We start from the raw sequence: 19,503 nt of genomic DNA on the forward strand, positions 1-19,503 counted from the left end.
ATGTTTTCCAGGATAGACACTGACCCTCTCAACCAATACCCCTAAATGTACTAGGACCTTTCCCCCCTTTACCCTTAAAAACCACTTCAGCTTCCATAGTTTTATCTACTCCCGGGTCCACTCCTTGTAGTTAAAGATTCCATTTCCCTCAGGTTTTTATTCAAAAATACACTGAAACCTTTTGTCTTATCCCCCTACAAACCTATTTCCCTTAATTTTGTTCACATTACTTCATTTTTTCACCTTTTATCTCCCCCAAATTGTCCCCAGCTTGGGTTTCTCTTTTAAGTATGTGCTAAAACCTTTAAAACATATATATATCAAGGACAATGTGCATTCATGGTCATCCGTAGATCTCCTTCACTACCAGGAACTTAAACCTATCGCATGAGAGGGGGAAAAATGAAAAACCACAGGTTGAAATGCTCAATCCCCCCTTATTTTGGCCTTGGTTTGATCTTTTGATATAAGGTGAAGGGGGCCAATGAAATGCATGTGTTATGCACATATTTCCCTGAAATTTATCCCCTCTGTATTTCCCATTAAAATTGATGAAAATTTTCCTGTGGTAAGTGGTTTTAGGACTGGCTCTTTGAGAATGTTCCCTTTATATCAAACAAAGGGGTTTTTCCCTAGCATAGACTGGCTATGTCTTTTATGTAGGTGTGGCTTGATGGTGTGCTCCTACCTTCCACTATTATGGGCAGGTTGATTCATGAAGTTAGATGGGGAATACGTTTTATTTCTTGTACTCTTTAACCCAATCTTTCTTTCCCCCTTTCTTTCAGCCTTCATCATGACTTCTGCTGCTTTCTTGTATTGCATCCCAATCACTCACATTCCTTCCTCAAAAGTACAGCCTATACACTCTCTTTATCTTTCACAGGCAGTGAAAATTTATACTTCTGTAGCCAGAGGTTGACCATTATGTGACATTCATTTTTTTCTTTTCATTTCAAGCTAAAGTTTCAGTTTTCTAAATTGTTTCTTACATTTTTCATATGTATATATATGTATGTGTGTGTGTGTGTGTATATGTGCGTGTGTGTGTGTATGTGTGTGTATGTGTATATATATATATATGTATATTATCCCTGGGGATAGGGGTGAAAGAATACTTCCCACGCATTCCTCGCGTGTCGTAGAAAGCGACTAGAGGGGACGGGAGCGGGGGGCCAGAAATCCTCCCCTCCTTGTATTTTTAACTTTCTAAAATGGGAAACAGAAGAAGGAGTCACGCGGGGAGTGCTCATCCTCCTCGAAGGCTCAGAGTGGGGTGCCTAAATGTGTGTGGATGTAACCAAGATGTGAAAAAAGGAGAGATAGGTAGTATGTTTGAGGAAAGGAACCTGGATGTTTTGGCTCTGAGTGAAACGAAGCTCAAGGGTAAAGGGGAAGAGTGGTTTGGGAATGTCTGGGGAGTAAAGTCAGGGTTAGTGAGAGGACAAGAGCAAGGGAAGGAGTAGCAATACTCCTGAAACAGGAGTTGTGGGAGTATGTGATAGAATGTAAGAAAGTAAATTCTCGATTAATATGGGTAAAACTGAAAGTTGATGGAGAGAGGTGGGTGATTATTGGTGCATATGCACCTGGGCATGAGAAGAAAGATCATGAGAGGCAAGTGTTTTGGGAGCAGCTGAATGAGTGTGTTAGTGGTTTTGATGCACGAGACCGGGTTATAGTGATGGGTGATTTGAATGCAAAGGTGAGTAATGTGGCAGTTGAGGGAATAATTGGTATACATGGGGTGTTCAGTGTTGTAAATGGAAATGGTGAAGAGCTTGTAGATTTATGTGCTGAAAAAGGACTGATGATTGGGAATACCTGGTTTAAAAAGCGAGATATACATAAGTATACTTATGTAAGTAGGAGAGATGGCCAGAGAGCGTTATTGGATTACGTGTTAATTGACAGGCGCGCGAAAGAGAGACTTTTGGATGTTAATGTGCTGAGAGGTGCAACTGGAGGGATGTCTGATCATTATCTTGTGGAGGCTAAGGTGAAGATTTGTATGGGTTTTCAGAAAAGAAGAGTGAATGTTGGGGTGAAGAGGGTGGTGAGAGTAAGTGAGCTTGGGAAGGAGACTTGTGTGAGGAAGTACCAGGAGAGACTGAGTACAGAATGGAAAAAGGTGAGAACAATGGAAGTAAGGGGAGTGGGGGAGGAATGGGATGTATTTAGGGAATCAGTGATGGATTGCGCAAAAGATGCTTGTGGCATGAGAAGAGTGGGAGGTGGGTTGATTAGAAAGGGTAGTGAGTGGTGGGATGAAGAAGTAAGAGTATTAGTGAAAGAGAAGAGAGAGGCATTTGGACGATTTTTGCAGGGAAAAAATGCAATTGAGTGGGAGAAGTATAAAAGAAAGAGACAGGAGGTCAAGAGAAAGGTGCAAGAGGTGAAAAAAAGGGCAAATGAGAGTTGGGGTGAGAGAGTATCAGTAAATTTTAGGGAGAATAAAAAGATGTTCTGGAAGGAGGTAAATAAGGTGCGTAAGACAAGGGAGCAAATGGGAACTTCAGTGAAGGGCGTAAATGGGGAGGTGATAACAAGTAGCGGTGATGTGAGAAGGAGATGGAATGAGTATTTTGAAGGTTTGTTGAATGTGTCTGATGACAGAGTGGCAGATATAGGGTGTTTTGGTCGAGGTGGTGTGCAAAGTGAGAGGGTTAGGGAAAATGATTTGGTAAACAGAGAAGAGGTAGTAAAAGCTTTGCGGAAGATGAAAGCCGGCAAGGCAGCAGGTTTGGATGGTATTGCAGTGGAATTTATTAAAAAAGGGGGTGACTGTATTGTTGACTGGTTGGTAAGGTTATTTAATGTATGTATGACTCATGGTGAGGTGCCTGAGGATTGGCGGAATGCGTGCATAGTGCCATTGTACAAAGGCAAAGGGGATAAGAGTGAGTGCTCAAATTACAGAGGTATAAGTTTGTTGAGTATTCCTGGTAAATTATATGGGAGGGTATTGATTGAGAGGGTGAAGGCATGTACAGAGCATCAGATTGGGGAAGAGCAGTGCGGTTTCAGAAGTGGTAGAGGATGTGTGGATCAGGTGTTTGCTTTGAAGAATGTATGTGAGAAATACTTAGAAAAGCAAATGGATTTGTATGTAGCATTTATGGATCTGGAGAAGGCATATGATAGAGTTGATAGAGATGCTCTGTGGAAGGTATTAAGAATATATGGTGTGGGAGGCAAGTTGTTAGAAGCAGTGAAAAGTTTTTATCGAGGATGTAAGGCATGTGTACGTGTAGGAAGAGAGGAAAGTGATTGGTTCTCAGTGAATGTAGGTTTGCGGCAGGGGTGTGTGATGTCTCCATGGTTGTTTAATTTGTTTATGGATGGGGTTGTAAGGGAGGTAAATGCAAGAGTCCTGGAAAGAGGGGCAAGTATGAAGTCTGTTGGGGATGAGAGAGCTTGGGAAGTGAGTCAGTTGTTGTTCGCTGATGATACAGCGCTGGTGGCTGATTCATGTGAGAAACTGCAGAAGCTGGTGACTGAGTTTGGTAAAGTGTGTGGAAGAAGAAAGTTGAGAGTAAATGTGAATAAGAGCAAGGTTATTAGGTACAGTAGGGGTGAGGGTCAAGTCAATTGGGAGGTGAGTTTGAATGGAGAAAAACTGGAGGAAGTGAAGTGTTTTAGATATCTGGGAGTGGATCTGTCAGCGGATGGAACCATGGAAGCGGAAGTGGATCATAGGGTGGGGGAGGGGGCGAAAATTTTGGGAGCCTTGAAAAATGTGTGGAAGTCGAGAACATTATCTCGGAAAGCAAAAATGGGTATGTTTGAGGGAATAGTGGTTCCAACAATGTTGTATGGTTGCGAGGCGTGGGCTATGGATAGAGATGTGCGCAGGAGGATGGATGTGCTGGAAATGAGATGTTTGAGGACAATGTGTGGTGTGAGGTGGTTTGATCGAGTAAGTAACGTAAGGGTAAGAGAGATGTGTGGAAATAAAAAGAGCGTGGTTGAGAGAGCAGAAGAGGGTGTTTTGAAATGGTTTGGGCACATGGAGAGAATGAGTGAGGAGAGATTGACCAAGAGGATATATGTGTCGGAGGTGGAGGGAACGAGGAGAAGAGGGAGTCCAAATTGGAGGTGGAAAGATGGAGTGAAAAAGATTTTGTGTGATCGGGGCCTGAACATGCAGGAGGGTGAAAGGAGGGCAAGAAAATAGAGTGAATTGGAGTCATGTGGTATACAGGGGTTGACGTGCTGTCAGTGGATTGAAGCAAGGCATGTGAAGCGTCTGGGGTAAACCATGGAAAGCTGGGTAGGTATGTATATTTGCGTGTGTGGACGTGTGTATGTACATGTGTATGGGGGGGGGGGGTTGGGCCATTTCTTTCGTCTGTTTCCTTGCGCTACCTCGCAAACGCGGGAGACAGCGACAAGGTATAAAAAAAAAAAAAAAAAATAATTTCCCAGGAATACTCAACAAACTTATACCTCTGTAATTTGAGCACTCACTTTTATCCCCTTTGCGTTTGTATAATGGCACTATGCAAGCATTCCCCCAATCCTCAGGCACCTCACCATGAGTCATACATACATTAAATAACCTTACCAACCAGTCAACAATACAGTCACCCCCTTTTTTAATAATTTCCACTGATTTGGGTGAGAAACTGCAGAAGCTGGTGACTGAGTGTGGTAAAGTATGTGAAAGAAGAAAGCTGAGAGTAAATATGAATAAGAGCAAGGTTATTAGGTGCAGTAGGTTTGAGGGACAAGTCAATTGGGAGGTAAGTTTGAGTAGAGAAAAACTGGAGGAAGTAAGAAGTGTTTTAGATATCTGGGAGTGGATTTGGCAGTGGATGGAACCATGGAAGCGGAAGTGAATCATAGGGTGGGGAAGGGGGCGAAAGTTCTGGGAGCGTTGAAGAATGTGTGGAACTCGAGAACGTTATCTTGGAAATCAAAAATGGGTATGTTTGAAAGAATAGTGGTTCCAACAATGTTATGTGGTTGCGAGGCGTGGGCTATAGATAGAGTTGTGCGGTGGAGGATGGATGTGCTGGAAATGAGATGTTTGAGGACAATATGTGGTGTGAGGTGGTTTGATCGAGTAAGTAATGAAAGGGTAAGAGAGATGTGTGGAAGTAAAAAGAGTGTGGTTGAGAGAGCAGAAGAGGGTGTTTTGAAAGGGTTTGGTCACATGAAGAGAATGAGTGAGGAAAGATTGACAAAGAGGACATATGTGTCAGACGTGGAGGGAACAAGGAGAAGTGGGAGACCAAGTTGGAGGGGGAAAGATGGAGTGAAAAAGATTTTGAGTGATCGGGGCCTGAACATGCAGGAGGGTGAAAGGCGTGCAAGGAATAGAGTGAATTGGAACGATGTGGTATACTGGGGTCGACGTGCTGTCAATGGATTGAACCAGGGCATGTGAAGCGTCTGGGGTAAACCATGCAAAGTGTGTGGGGCCTGGATGTGGAAAGGGAGCTGTGGTTTCGGTGCATTATTACATGACAGCTAGAGACTGAGTGTGAACGAATGGGGCCTTTGGTGTTTTTCCTAGCGCTACCTCGCACACATGAGGGGGAGGGGGTTGTTATTCCATGTGTGGCGAGGTGGCGATGGGAACAAATAAAGGCAGACAGTATGAATTATGTACATGTGTATATATGTATATATCTGTGTGTGGAATAATTGGTATGCATGGGGTGTTCAGTGTTGTAAATGGAAATGGTGAAGAGCTTGTAGATTTATGTGCTGAAAAAGGACTGATGATTGGGAATACCTGGTTTAAAAAGCGAGATATACATAAGTATACTTATGTAAGTAGGAGAGATGGCCAGAGAGCGTTATTGGATTACGTGTTAATTGACAGGCGTGCGAAAGAGAGACTTTTGGATGTCAATGTGCTGAGAGGTGCAACTGGAGGGATGTCTGATCATTATCTTGTGGAGGCTAAGGTGAAGATTAGTATGGGTTTTCAGAAAAGAAGAGTGAATGTTGGGGTGAAGAAGGTGGTGAGAGTAAGTGAGCTTGGGAAGGAGACCTGTGTGAAGAAGTATCAGGAGAGACTGTGTACAGAATGGAAAAAGGTGAGAACAATGGAAGTAAGGGGAGTGGGGGAGGAATGGGATGTATTTAGGGAATCAGTGATGGATTGCGCAAAAGATGCTTGTGGCATGAGAAGAGTGGGAGGTGGGCTGTTTAGAAAGGGTAGTGAGTGGTGGGATGAAGAAGTAAGAGTATTAGTGAAAGAGAAGAGAGAGGCATTTGGACGATTTTTGCAGGGAAAAAATGCAATTGAGTGGGAGAAGTATAAAAGAAAGAGACAGGAGGTCAAGAGAAAGGTGCAAGAGGTGAAAAAAAGGGCAAATGAGAGTTGGGGTGAGAGACTATCAGTAAATTTTAGGGAGAATAAAAAGATGTTCTGGAAGGAGGTAAATAGGGTGCGTAAGACAAGGGAGCAAATGGGAACTTCAGTGAAGGGCGTAAATGGGGAGGTGATAACAAGTAGTGGTGATGTGAGAAGGAGATGGAATGAGTATTTTGAAGGTTTGTTGAATGTGTCTGATGACAGAGTAGCAGATATAGGGTGTTTGGGTAGAGGTGGTGTGCAAAGTGAGAGGGTTAGGGAAAATGATTTGGTAAACAGAGAAGAGGTAGTAAAAGCTTTGCGGAAGATGAAAGCCGGCAAGGCAGCAGGTTTGGATGGTATTGCAGTGGAATTTATTAAAAAAGGGGGTGACTGTATTGTTGACTGGTTGGTAAGGTTATTTAATGTATGTATGACTCATGGTGAGGTGCCTGAGGATTGGCAGAATGCGTGCATAGTGCCATTGTACAAAGGCAAAGGGGATAAGAGTGAGTGCTCAAATTACAGAGGTATAAGTTTGTTGAGTATTCCTGGTAAATTATATGGGAGGGTATTGATTGAAAGGGTGAAGGCATGTACAGAGCATCAGAGTGGGGAAGAGCAGTGTGGTTTCAGAAGTGGTAGAGGATGTGTGGATCAGGTGTTTGCTTTGAAGAATGTATGTGAGAAATACTTAGAAAAGCAAATGGATTTGTATGTAGCATTTATGGATCTGGAGAAGGCATATGATAGAGTTGATAGAGATGCTCTGTGGAAGGTATTAAGAATATATGGTGTGGGAGGCAAGTTGTTAGAAGCAGTGAAAAGTTTTTATCGAGGATGTAAGGCATGTGTACGTGTAGGAAGAGAGGAAAGTGATTGGTTCTCAGTGAATGTAGGTTTGCGGCAGGGGTGTGTGATGTCTCCATGGTTGTTCAATTTGTTTATGGATGGGGTTGTTAGGGAGGTAAATGCAAGAGTCTTGGAAAGAGGGCAAGTATGAAGTCTGTTGGGGATGAGAGAGCTTGGGAAGTGAGTCAGTTGTTGTTCGCTGATGATACAGCGCTGGTGGCGGATTCATGTGAGAAACTGCAGAAGCTGGTGACGGAGTTTGGTAAAGTGTGTGGAAGAAGAAAGTTAAGAGTAAATGTGAATAAGAGCAAGGTTATTAGGTACAGTAGGGTTGAGGGTCAAGTCAATTGGGAGGTGAGTTTGAATGGTGAAAAACTGGAGGAAGTGAAGTGTTTTAGATATCTGGGAGTGGATCTGTCAGCGGATGGAACCATGGAAGCGGAAGTGGATCATAGGGTGGGGGAGGGGGCGAAAATTTTGGGAGCCTTGAAAAATGTGTGGAAGTCGAGAACATTATCCCGGAAAGCAAAAATGGGTATGTTTGAAGGAATAGTAGTTCCAACAATGTTGTATGGTTGCGAGGCGTGGGCTATGGATAGAGTTGTGCGCAGGAGGATGGATGTGCTGGAAATGAGATGTTTGAGGACAATGTGTGGTGTGAGGTGGTTTGATCGAGTAAGTAACGTAAGGGTAAGAGAGATGTGTGGAAATAAAAAGAGCGTGGTTGAGAGAGCAGAAGAGGGTGTTTTAAAATGGTTTGGGCACATGGAGAGAATGAGTGAGGAAAGATTGACCAAGAGGATATATGTGTCGGAGGTGGAGGGAACGAGGAGAAGAGGGAGACCAAATTGGAGGTGGAAAGATGGAGTGAAAAAGATTTTGTGTGATCGGGGCCTGAACATGCAGGAGGGTGAAAGGAGGGCAAGGAATAGAGTGAATTGGAGCGATGTGGTATACAGGGGTTGACGTGCTGTCAGTGGATTGAATCAAGGCATGTGAAGCGTCCGGGGTAAACCATGGAAAGCTGGGTAGGTATGTATATTTGTGTGTGTGGACGTGTGTATGTACATGTGTATGGGGGGGGTTGGGCCATTTCTTTCGTCTGTTTCCTTCCGCTACCTCGCAAACGCGGGAGACAGCGACAAAGTATAAAAAAAAAAAAAAAAAAATCTGTGTGTGTATATATATGTGTACATTGAGATGTATAGGTATGTATATTGTGCATGGGTGGACATGTATGTATATACATGTGTATGTGGGCGGGTTGGGCCATTCTTTCGTCTGTTTCCTTGCGCTACCTCGCTAACGCGGGAGACAGCGACAAAGCAAAATAAATAAATAAATGAATATATATATATATATATATATATATATATATATATATATATATATATATATATATATATATATATGTGTGTGTGTGTGTGTGTGTGTGTGTGTATATTGACTTCTTTTTTACTAAGGAAGCATCAGGAACAAATTGATAATGGTCTGATTAGCATAAATCCACTCTGTGGCTGTTTTGTATAATGTACCATCCAAAGCTAAACCCCATAGGTTCTTTCATACTTTACTGTGTCTGCTCAATATGTCATGGTTCACCCCACTTACAGCACATCATCCTATTTATATCACACTGATCCTGTTTATTCTACCCCATGCATTCCTCACCCGCATGAATGTTTAAGCCATAGTACCTTTACTCTACTCTTCCATCCCCTCTTGGTTTCCCCCTCCCCATTGTATCATCCTCTTCTGACATGTAGTATTCTTAGGTTTTCTTTGCTTATCCTCTTTATGTTTCCAACCATCTGAACACACCTATGTCAATTCTCATAGTCAGAATGCTCATTACCACACCTTTCTCTTACAATTTCATACCTTATTTGATCAACATACCTCACATCATGTATTGGTCTTTGTCATTTCTTTTCCCACATGTTCACCCTCTTCCTTTCTTTTGCCTGTCAGGACTACTATACTTTTAGAAATTCCCATGTTTTCCAGGATAGACACTGACCCTCTCCAACCACATACTCCTAAATGTACTCAGGACCTTAGCTCCCTCTTACACCTTACAACTCACTTCAGCTTCCATAGTTCTATCTACTGCCAGTCCACTCCTTAGTACGTAAAGCATTCCACTTCCTCCAGGTCCTTCTTATTCTAAAATACACTGAGACCATTTTGTCTTATCACCCTACAACACCTCATTACCTTAATTTTGTTCACATTTACTCTCATTTTTCACCTTTTACTCACTCTCCCAAACTGTCACCAGCTTCTGGGTTTCCTCTTTTAAGTATGCTGCTAAAACCATTACATATATATATCAAGGACAATGTGCATAGCTCATGGTCATCCGTAGATCATCCTTCACTACCAGGGAAACTTAAACTATCGCCATGAGAGTGGGAAATGAGAACCACCAGGTTGTAATGCTCACTCCTCCCCATATTTTGGCCTTGGTTTGAATCTTTCTGATATAGGTGAAGGTGGCCAATGCAAATGCATGTGTTATGCACATAGTTCCTGAAAGTATGCCCTCTGTATTTGCCATTGAACTTGATGAAAAGTTCCTGCTGGTAAGTGGGTGTTAGGACTGGCTCCTTTGAGACATGTTGCCTATATCAGAACAAAGTGGTTTTCCACTAGCATAGAACTGGCTATGTCTTTTAAGTAGGTGGTGGCTTGATGGTGCTGCTCCTACCTTCCACTATTATGGCAGGTTGATTCATGAAGTTAGATGTGAAATACGTGTATTTCTTGTACTCTTTAACCCAATCTTTCATTTCCCCTCTCTTTCAGCCTTCATCTTGACTTCCTGCTGCTTTCTCTTGTATGCATCCCAATCACTCACATTCCTTCCTCACAAGTACAGCCTATACACCTCTCTTTTCTCTTTCACAGGCAGTGTAATTTACTACTTCTGTAGCCAGAGGTTGAACCATTATGTGACATTCATTTTTTTCTTTTCATTTCAAGCTAGAAGTTTCAGTTTTCTAAATTGTTTCTTACATTTTTCATATGTATATATATGTATGTGTGTGTGTGTGTATATGTGCGTGTGTGTGTGTATGTGTGTGTATGTGTATATATATATATATATATATATATATATATGTATATTATCCCTGGGGATAGGGGTGAAAGAATACTTCCCACGCATTCCTCGCGTGTCGTAGAAAGCGACTAGAGGGGATGGGAGCGGGGGGCCAGAAATCCTCCCCTCCTTGTATGTTTTTTTAACTTTCTAAAATGGGAAACAGAAGAAGGAGTCACGCGGGGAGTGCTCATCCTCCTCGAAGGCTCAGATTGGGGTGCCTAAATGTGTGTGGATGTAACCAAGATGTGAAAAAAGGAGAGATAGGTAGTATGTTTGAGGAAAGGAACCTGGATGTTTTGGCTCTGAGTGAAACGAAGCTCAAGGGTGAAGGGGAAGAGTGGTTTGGGAATGTCTTGGGAGTAAAGTCAGGGGTTAGTGAGAGGACAAGAGCAAGGGAAGGAGTAGCAGTACTCCTGAAACAGGAGTTGTGGGAGTATGTGATAGAATGTAAGAAAGTAAATTCTCGATTAATATGGGTAAAACTGAAAGTTGATGGAGAGAGATGGGTGATTATTGGTGCATATGCACCTGGGCATGAGAAGAAAGATCATGAGAGGCAAGTGTTTTGGGAGCAGCTGAATGAGTGTGTTAGTGGTTTTGATGCACGAGACCGGGTTATAGTGATGGGTGATTTGAATGCAAAGGTGAGTAATGTGGCAGTTGAGGGAATAATTGGTATACATGGGGTGTTCAGTGTTGTAAATGGAAATGGTGAAGAGCTTGTAGATTTATGTGCTGAAAAAGGACTGATGATTGGGAATACCTGGTTTAAAAAGCGAGATATACATAAGTATACTTATGTAAGTAGGAGAGATGGCCAGAGAGCGTTATTGGATTACGTGTTAATTGACAGGTGCGCGAAAGAGAGACTTTTGGATGTAAATGTGCTGAGAGGTTCAACTGGAGGGATGTCTGATCATTATCTTGTGGAGGCTAAGGTGAAGATTTGTAGGGGTTTTCAGAAAAAAAGAGTGAATGTTGGGGTGAAGAGGGTGGTGAGAGTAAGTGAGCTTGGGAAGGAGACTTGTGTGAGGAAGTACCAGGAGAGACTGAGTACAGAATGGAAAAAGGTGAGAACAATGGAAGTAAGGGGAGTGGGGGAGGAATGGGATGTATTTAGGGAATCAGTGATGGATTGCGCAAAAGATGCTTGTGGCATGAGAAGAGTGGGAGGTGGGTTGATTAGAAAGGGTAGTGAGTGGTGGGATGAAGAAGCAAGAGTATTAGTGAAAGAGAAGAGAGAGGCATTTGGACGATTTTTGCAGGGAAAAAATGCAATTGAGTGGGAGACGTATAAAAGAAAGAGACAGGAGGTCAAGAGAAAGGTGCAAGAGGTGAAAAAAAGGGCAAATGAGAGTTGGGGTGAGAGAGTATCATTAAATTTTAGGGAGAATAAAAAGATGTTCTGGAAGGAGGTAAATAAAGTGCGTAAGACAAGGGAGCAAATGGGAACTTCAGTGAAGGGCGCAAATAGGGAGGTGATAACAAGTAGTGGTGATGTGAGAAGGAGATGGAGTGAGTATTTTGAAGGTTTGTTGAATGTGTTTGATGATAGAGTGGCAGATATAGGGTGTTTTGGTCGAGGTGGTGTGCAAAGTGAGAGGTTTAGGGAAAATGAGTTGGTAAACAGAGAAGAGGTAGTAAAAGCTTTGCGGAAGATGAAAGCCGGCAAGGCAGCAGGTTTGGATGGTATTGCAGTGGAATTTATTAAAAAAGGGGGTGACTGTATTGTTGACTGGTTGGTAAGGTTATTTAATGTATGTATGACTCACGGTGAGGTGCCTGAGGATTGGCGGAATGCGTGCATAGTGCCATTGTACAAAGGCAAAGGGGATAAGAGTGAGTGCTCAAATTACAGAGGTATAAGTTTGTTGAGTATTCCTGGTAAATTATATGGGAGGGTATTGATTGAGAGGGTGAAGGCATGTACAGAGCATCAGATTGGGGAAGAGCAGTGTGGTTTCAGAAGTGGTAGAGGATGTGTGGATCAGGTGTTTGCTTTGAAGAATGTATGTGAGAAATACTTAGAAAAGCAAATGGATTTGTATGTAGCATTTATGGATCTGGAGAAGGCATATGATAGAGTTGATAGAGATGCTCTGTGGAAGGTATTAAGAATATATGGTGTGGGAGGCAAGTTGTTAGAAGCAGTGAAAAGTTTTTATCGAGGATGTAAGGCATGTGTACATGTAGGAAGAGAGGAAAGTGATTGGTTCTCAGTGAATGTAGGTTTGCGGCAGGGGTGTGTGATGTCTCCATGGTTGTTTAATTTGTTTATGGATGGGGTTGTTAGGGAGGTGAATGCAAGAGTTTTGGAAAGAGGGGCAAGTATGAAGTCTGTTGGGGATGAGAGAGCTTGGGAAGTGAGTCAGTTGTTGTTCGCTGATGATACAGCGCTGGTGGCTGATTCATGTGAGAAACTGCAGAAGCTGGTGACTGAGTTTGGTAAAGTGTGTGAAAGAAGAAAGTTAAGAGTAAATGTGAATAAAAGCAAGGTTATTAGGTACAGTAGGGTTGAGGGTCAAGTCAATTGGGAGGTGAGTTTGAATGGAGAAAAACTGGAGGAAGTGAAGTGTTTTAGATATCTTGGAGTGGATCTGGCAGCGGATGGAACCATGGAAGCGGAAGTGGATCATAGGGTGGGGGAGGGGGCGAAAATTCTGGGAGCCTTGAAGAATGTGTGGAAGTCGAGAACATTATCTCGGAAAGCAAAAATGGGTATGTTTGAAGGAATAGTGGTTCCAACAATGTTGTATGGTTGCGAGGCATGGGCTATGGATAGAGTTGTGCGCAGGAGGATGGATGTGCTGGAAATGAGATGTTTGAGGACAATGTGTGGTGTGAGGTGGTTTGATCGAGTAAGTAACGTAAGGGTAAGAGAGATGTGTGGAAATAAAAAGAGCGTGGTTGAGAGAGCAGAAGAGGGTGTTTTGAAATGGTTTGGGCACATGGAGAGAATGAGTGAGGAAAGATTGACCAAGAGGATATATGTGTCGGAGGTGGAGGGAACGAGGAGAAGAGGGAGACCAAATTGGAGGTGGAAAGATGGAGTGAAAAAGATTTTGTGTGATCGGGGCCTGAACATGCAGGAGGGTGAAAGGAGGGCAAGGAATAGAGTGAATTGGAGCGATGTGGTATACCGGGGTTGACGTGCTGTCAGTGGATTGAATCAGGGCATGTGAAGCGTCTGGGGTAAACCATGGAAAGCTGTGTAGGTATGTATATTTGCGTGTGAGGACGTATGCATATACATGTGTATGGGGGTGGGTTGGGCCATTTCTTTCTTCTGTTTCCTTGCGCTACCTCGCAAACACGGGAGACAGCGAAAAAAAAAAAAAAAATGTGAAATACGTGTATTTCTTGTACTCTTTAACCCAATCTTTCATTTCCCCTCTCTTTCAGCCTTCATCTTGACTTCCTACTGCTTTCTCTTGTATGCATCCCAATCACTCACATTCCTTCCTCACAAGTACAGCCTATAAACCTCTCTTTTCTCTTTCACAGGCAATGTAATTTACTTATCCCACCACTCAGTACCATTTCTCTGCCTGTACACCCCTCTTTTCTCTTTCACTGGCAACTTAACTTTCTTATACCACCACACACTACCCTTTTCAAGCGCCTCCAGGCCACACATTTCACCCACACATGTAAGCAATGCCTTCTTGAATACCTTCCATTCCTCTTCCACTACCTTAGTTTCATTTTCTGTCACGTTATGCCATTCCTTACCTAATTTCTCTTAGTATCGTTACACACAAGTCTCTTTTACAAGCTCACTCACTTTCATCACCCTCCTTCCACTTATTTCTTCTGTTCCTTAAGCTCCTATGAACTTTCACATTTGCCTCCACCAAGAATTATCCACACATCCCACCAGTTACCCCTCTCAGCAAAATCATGTCCAGCATTCACTTGCATGTGTATTATCTTTCTATCTGTCTATATCTCTGATGTGCATTCCCTTTGGGAACTCCCGCAAGGGGATGGCCACAGCAAAAGATTCTCTGTAACTCTTGAACTCCAGTGCCACTTCTTAGCCTTTTGTGCCTCACCTTTAACAGGCCTCTGGCAGAAGGCAACTCTAGCTCAGTGTTTGTAAAGGCTCCTGACTAATGTTCTTACCAACTACTTATACCTAAAGTGTCCACCTAATGTTCTAGCCTACTACTTTTATGTAATGCTTCCATCTAATGCTCCAACTTATTACTTCCACCTAATGTTTGTACCTAATGCTCCTGTCTTACATTCTTACTTTCTACTTCTCTGCTTTCTACTTCTTTGCTCCTACACTTTGTCAATAGGCTGGGATAGTACATAGCTCTCACTGCATGAAAATCTAGTTACAAAGGATTAGTTGTGTGAATTAAGTGTTATGTGCGACAAGGAGAGACTATGTCTTTGGACAAGATGTCAACAGTCCATGTGTGGGTGAGGCAGAAAGAATAGTACATAATCCAGTAATGCCCACTTATCTCTTTTCATGCTCACCCATATAAATGTATATGTGCATAATGATTTTTAATCCAGGTATACCCAATCTTTAGTCCTTATTTCAGCACACAAATAGCAAGCTGTTCATAATTTTGTTTACTCTGGGTACTGTCACATCACCCATTCTTGTATTCACATCACCCACCACTGTTACTCAGTGCTTTGCATCAGAATTGTGGATGCACTTACTCAGCTCTTTCCCAAACAGTCACACTTTCTTCCTATTCCTCCAAGGACTGTTAATCACCCACCTCTCATAATCCACTTTCATTCTCACCCACATAAGTTTGTAATTCACTTCCTTCACCCCTTAACACATTCCCACTGCTCCTCTTTCAGCAGAAGTGCCACCCTCTCTTTTGCTTTTGCTCTCTTGATAACCCCATGCTTTACCCCTCAGACATTCCTAAAACAATCTCTACCCTCCACCTTGAGCTTAGTTTCACTCAAGCCTGAATTTCCAGGTTCCTTTCCCAGAACATACTGCCTAACTCTCCCTTCTTATTTTGGGTACATGCAAACATCCTCACCTGAGCCTTCAAAGAGAATGACTCCTCACTTGGCTTCTTTTGTTCCCACTTAGAGAAACTGAAACAGAAGGAGGGAGGGTTTCTGACAACTGGTTTCTGCCCATTTTATTTGCATTTATAACATGCAAGAGATTCAAGGTTTGTGTGTCATGCAAGAGATTCAAGGTTAGTAGCATACACATATAGCAGTGTAGTGGTTAGCATTACCATGAATTAGCATAGGACAGCCCAGGGTAGGACTCACATGGGGTCAAATACTGGGCATGGCAAATGGACTAAATTTAATTTAGGTGTTCATCTTCCCTCACAGTCAGCCAATAAATGGGTATGCAGCTTAAGGTAGGGTGTGTGTTTGTGTGTGCATACATACATGGTAGTAAAGACATAGCACATACACATGTGCAAGGTTAAGAGATGGGGCACCATGAATATAAAACTCTCTGTATCCCATAAATAGTAATCACAAGTACATTTCAAGAGATGGGCCCCATGAGTGAAAAAGAAAACTCTCTGTACAGCACATATTGGTAACTGATTACACACACACCATACCTTCCTGAACCAGAATCTCCTTCTATGGGGATTCTTCAGTGCTTAGAAAACCAGTCAGATCCACTGGGCAGGACTACAAGTCAAGAAGTGTGGTGATTTTTTTCTTTTTCTGGTGGTGGTGGTGGGGGGCTGACTGATTTGGTGTTTGCCATCTTAAGTGAATCACATCTTGGGCATGAGGGGCCTTGTGATATATTGAATCAATGTTTGTTATGTTTGACAGGTGGGTGAATCCAGAATGCAGGTGAGAAAGTCTAATCCATGCATGTCCTGAAAATTTAGTTTCTGGTGAAGTAGAGTTTAAAACTGGGGGGCATTGTTTAATATTTGTCAAGTAATCACAGTGTGGATATGTTTTGTCAGTGGGATGTTTTAGGGGAGGGAGACCTGTGGGTATAGGTTACACTTTGGAGGCCATCTTTTGAGCCAAGATTATTTAGATCACCACTTAATTCAGTAATTCACATCATGGTTTTCAATGAAATTTTTCATTCCTGACAAATCTTTATTTTTTAATCATATGATTAGCAAATATGGTGAAATTACAATCATTCATGTCATATATTTTGATTTTCAGAAAACATCTGGTAAAGCCTTTCATCAAAGATTACTAAAAAAGTTACATTTCATGATACAAATGGGAATTTACTTCAATGGTTAGAAAACTGATTGACAGGACACAAGACAAAGATTAGGGATTAAAGGTCAAGCCTGAGACTGATTAGACATAACAAGTGGTTTGCTGTAGGAATTAGCTTTGGAACAGTCTCTTTCTCATTTATATATTAATGATCTTGATAATGGGTTAAGTTGTAACATATTAGAATTTGCTAATGATTCTACAATAAGAAAGAAAGCTACAACAGAAATTGGACATGTTTAGCTATATTGTGACATAAACAAACTAATAGACTTGGCTCACAGATGGCAATGAATTTTAGTACAGATGAAAACAAAGTTTTATACATCAGCTGTCAAAACGAGAAGACCAGCTATGGTATTAAATCTTTTGAGCTACATAAGGTAAATCAGGAAAAAGACATAGAAGTATTCTCTTGAGAACCTAAAGACAAGTAAGAAGTGCATAGAAATAGAAAAAAAATGTGAATAAAATTCTACAATAGGAAGGGCATTCAGATTATATTCTTGGAAACTGATCTTCACTCTTTACTTTACAATTCACTGGCGAGTTCTCTCCATGAATTATGTATTCAGTTTTTCATTATCCTCCTTGAAGAAAGACAGTCAGAATTTAGTTCACCAGCAAGCTACCAAAATTATTTCTGAACTGAGAAACAAATTTTGTGATCTAAACTTGATTAGCTAAGAAAAAGTGTAAAAAGTAACAGAAAACATAACCTTGACTTTAGTCCCTGTCTTTCCGATAACAGTATTACCTCTGATATAATAATTTATTGGTGTTCTTTACCTAAAATGTAAATGATTGCACAATTATGCTTGGATATAAGAAAGAGTATACTGTTTCAGAATGAATCCCTGACAAACTTTAATGTGAATCTTGACGATGCTGGGATACAAAACGAAACCAAAGCCAACTCAGTGATGGAGAATTCCTTGTTGCATGACAAAAAGTAATTAGTTAATGATGCACATGCTTCATTTCTTCTTAATGAATATATTTGAAAAATATATTTCCAGTTTGATGCTAATGTGCATCATTAGATTTCAGGGAGAATAAAAGGATGTTTTGGAAGGAGGTAAATAACGTGCATAAGACAAGAGAACAAATGGGAACATTGGCAAAGGGGGCAAATAGGGAGGTAATAACAAGTAGTGATGAAGTGAGTATTTTGAAGGTTTGTTGAATGTGTTTGAGGATAGAGTGGCAAATATAGGGTGTTTTGGTCGGGGTGGTGTGCGTAAGGAGAGGGTCAGGGAAAATGGTATGGTAAACTAAGAAGAGGAAGAGAAAGCTTTGCGGAAGATGAAAGCTGGCAAGGCGGTGAGTTTGGGTGGCATTGCAGTGGAAGTTATTAAAAAAGGGGTGACTGTGTTGTAGATTAGTTGGTAAGGATATTCAGTGTGTGTATGGATCATGGTGAAGTGCCTGAGGATTGGCACAATGCATGCATAGTGCCATTGTACAAAGGCAAAGGGGATAAAGGTGAGTGTTCACATTAAAGAGGCATAAGTTTGTTGAGTATTTCTGGGAAATTATATGGGAGGGTACTGATTGAGAAGGTAAAGACATGTACAGAGCATCATATTGGGGAAGAGCAGTGTGGTCTCAGAAGTGGTAGAGGATGTGTGGGTTATGTGTTTGCTTTAAAAAATGTATGTGAGAAGTACTTGGAAAAACAGATGGATTTGTATGTAGCATTTATGAATCTGGAAAAGGCATATGATAGGGTGGATAGAGATGCTTTGTGGAAGGTTTTAAGAGTGCATGGTGTGGGAGGTAAGTTACAAAAAGCAGTGAAAAGATTTTACCAAGGATGTAAGGCATGTGTACAAGTAGGAAGAGAGGAGAGTGATTTGTTCCCAGCAAATGTCGGTTTGTGACAGGGTTGCATGATGTCCCCATGGTTGTTTAATTTCTTTATGGATTGGGGTGGTTACAGAAGTGAATGCAAGAATTTTAGAGACAGGGGCAAGTATGCAGTCTGTTGTGGATGAGAGGGCCTGGGAAGTCAGTCAGTTGTTCGCTGATGATACAGCATTGGTGGCTGATTCGGGTGAGAAACTACAGAGATTAATGACTGAATTAGGTAAAGTGTGTGAAAGGAAAAAGTTTTGAGTAAATGTGAATAAGAGCAAGGGTATTAGATTCCGTAGGGCTGAGGGACAAGTTAATTGGGAGATAAGTTTGAATGGAGAAAAACTGGTGGAAGAGAAGTGTTTTAGATACCTGGGAGTGGACTTAGCAGCAGATTGAACCATGGAAGTGGAAGTAAGTCACAGGATGGGGAGGGAGCAAAGGTTCTGTAAGCATTGGAAGAATGTGCGGAAGGCAAGAACATTATCTCAGAGAGCAAAAATAGGTATGTTTCAAGGAATAGTAGTTCCAACAATGTTATATGGTTGCGAGGCATGGGCTGTAGGTAAGGTTGTACGGAGGAGGGTGGATGAGTTGGAAATGAAATGTTTGAGGACAATATGTGGTGTGAGGTGGTTTGATTGAGTAAGTAATGAAAGTGTAAAAGATATGTGTGGTAATAAAAAGAGTGTGGTAGAGAGAACAGAAGAGGGTGTTTTGAAATGGTTTGGACACATGGAGAGAATAAGTGAGGAAAGATTGACAAAGAGGATATGTATATGTCAAGAGGTGGAGGGAAGAAGGAGAAGCGGGACACCAAATTGGAGGTGGAAGGATGGAGTGAAAAAGATTTTGAGTGATTGGGGCCTGAACATACAGGAGGATGAAAGCTGTGCAAGAGATAGAGTGAATTAAAACGACATGGTATACTGGGGTGGACGTGCTGTCAATGGACTGAACCAGTGCATTTGAAGCATCTAAGGTAAACCATGGAATGGTCTTAGGGGCCAGGATATGTAAAGGGAGCTATGGTTTCGGTGCATTACACATGACAGCTAGAGATTGACTGTGAGCGAATGTAGCTACCTTGCTGTAGGGGGTAGGGGAGGCTATTTCCTGTTTGGTGGGGTTGGGACGGGAATGGATGAAGGCAGCAAGTATG

General features: G+C 41.9%; 1 long non-coding RNA gene across 1 annotated transcript in view; it reads right to left on the minus strand.

Moving 5' to 3' along the window:
* LOC139747081 (uncharacterized) overlaps nucleotides 1-19,461 on the minus strand; it is a 57,069-nt gene extending 37,608 nt beyond the window's left edge. The window contains exon 1 of the long non-coding RNA XR_011712307.1: nucleotides 15,845-19,461. This is a non-coding gene — a long non-coding RNA (uncharacterized lncRNA). The remainder of the gene's footprint in view (nucleotides 1-15,844) is intronic.
* Nucleotides 19,462-19,503: the final 42 nt, after the last annotated feature.

This window comes from Panulirus ornatus, chromosome 67 (genome assembly GCF_036320965.1).
Source record: "Panulirus ornatus isolate Po-2019 chromosome 67, ASM3632096v1, whole genome shotgun sequence".
Lineage (NCBI taxonomy): Eukaryota > Metazoa > Arthropoda > Malacostraca > Decapoda > Palinuridae > Panulirus > Panulirus ornatus.